At 43.7% G+C, this 2,000-nt stretch overlaps 1 protein-coding gene across 1 annotated transcript in view; it reads left to right on the top strand.

The window, feature by feature from the left end:
* The window catches only part of zdhhc17 (zDHHC palmitoyltransferase 17), a 19,702-nt gene that overhangs the window by 14,485 nt on the left and 3,217 nt on the right, over positions 1–2,000 (top strand). The window lies entirely within an intron of this gene.

The following is a 2,000-nucleotide window of genomic DNA, read 5'->3' as shown; positions in this document are numbered from 1 at the left end:
AAACTTTAATTTTAGGGGATTATGTTTGACAAGGCACAAAAAAAAAAGCCCCGACAAAGAAGTAGCCAAATCCTCTGCCGTCATCGGTTTTGACTGCGAGCTTAAAATTTGGAGAATTCATTGGCGTCTGGCTTCCATTTACACCAATTCGGAACAGAAGGCGAGCCATCGAAGAATTCATTTTTTTTTTTTTTTTAAATTACACTCCTTGCCTAAACAGTACACGTCCGACTCAGGATGCAAAAGAAGGGAGGGAGTAGTAGGCAGACTTCCCGGCTTTGTTGAACTCAAAGCAGCAGGCTGGGAGGCTCAATTTAGGCAGCACTTCCAAAAAGGGTATTCAAAAAAAAAAAAAAAAAAACATGAATCGGGATGGATGGCAAAGCAGAGTGTCCAATCAATGTGCGCGCAAATGAGCTTGTTGGAACTTTTTTTTATTCTGTTCAGGGAAGAATTGCGGTTCTGTTTGGAAGCTGCTAATTGAAGGAGGGGAGGGCATTGAATCACATGCTTCATTGCTGCACAAGTAAGGCGGGCGGGTGGCCGGGCGGGCGGGCGCGGATCCCTTTGACCTGCGCTTGATGAAAAGAACGTTGGGACTTCGGGCACAGATGAGCCAAGTCATTTGTGAATTTGGAGGGGAAAAAAATCATTTTAACATTGAAATCATTATTTGTGTTATTTATAATGATTGTCGGTAATTCATAATTGTTTTCAAATGTTCGAAAATGTCTTTTTTTTTTTGAAGAAAAAAATCTGGAAATAATACCAATATAATATTCATATTATGAACTATTGCCAAATGTAGATGTTAAAAAAAAAAAATCTTACTGTGTTCACTATAATAAGAAGAATTTTAACCAAGGGACGAAATATCCGGAGAAGTTTTGCTTGTCTCCTTCTTCCGTCATTTAGTCAGTAGTTAACTCTGCTTTTGGTGTTATCTTCGTTTCGTAATGGATGCGCAGAGCTCGCAAAGTCTGTGTGTGTGTTGGCGAATGCGCTTACATTCTGATTGGTTCTTGCTCATACTCACCACTAGATGGCATAGGAGCGCTAACAGGGAAACAACTCAACGGGGACTATAAAGAGACTGCGCCGCCATATATAAGGCGCATCGGATTATACGGTGGTTTGAGTCTCACGTGCGCTCACCTTGTCGCGTTTAAATTGGTTTGGTCTTTTTTAGCGCTTTATAAAATCACCATACTGTCCGCTCGGGGTTGGCGATGACACGTGAGCGTCGGCTGCGTTCCTTAACCTCGCCCGCGCACATCTCCCTTTCGCCACGGTCCACGTGCCGTTCCTCATCAACACGCTGGCTCTCTTCTGAAGCTTTCAAGCCTTCGCCTTCCAATTGGGGTCGTTTTGAAGACAAAAGAAATGCAACATGGCAGCCGCTAATTGGACTATTAAAAACACCGAAAGGGGCCCCGGGTCCCCCATCCTGTCATTGATGAACGTGCTAAATATATCCCGCATTGTTGAAAGCTTCAAAGCTCCCCCCCCCCCCACCCCCTGGGGGGGGGTCTGAGTTGAAGCTTTCAAGCCTTCGCCTTCCAATTGGGGTCGTTTTGAAGACAAAAGAAATGCAACATGGCAGCCGCTAATTGGACTATTAAAAACACCGAAAGGGGCCCCGGGTCCCCCATCCTGTCATTGATGAACGTGCTAAATATATCCCGCATTGTTGAAAGCTTCAAAGCTCCCCCCCGCCCCACCCCATTTCCGTGTGTAGAGGAACCCATTCCACCCCTTGATTTCCCGTCAAAGAAAACCCACAAGGGGAAAGGATTTTTACTCTTTAGTTTAGCATTTTTTAGTCTTTGTCTTTTTGCACCGAGTCCGAAAAACTTGTCTCAACTCTCGACATTTTTATAGCTTAATGTGCAGCAGTCGGTGAAACCCAGGAAATAAATATTATTATTCTTATTATTTAATTTTTTTTTTTTTTTTTTTTTTTTAAGCCCCATCAGCCGCCCGGCCCAAAATGCCCAACA

This window comes from Hippocampus comes, unplaced genomic scaffold, assembly GCF_001891065.2.
Source record: "Hippocampus comes isolate QL1 unplaced genomic scaffold, H_comes_QL1_v1.1 scaffold63, whole genome shotgun sequence".
Classification (NCBI taxonomy): domain Eukaryota; kingdom Metazoa; phylum Chordata; class Actinopteri; order Syngnathiformes; family Syngnathidae; genus Hippocampus; species Hippocampus comes.
The sequence above is the reverse complement of the archived record's forward strand: the minus strand, read 5'-3'. Positions and strand labels throughout refer to the sequence as shown.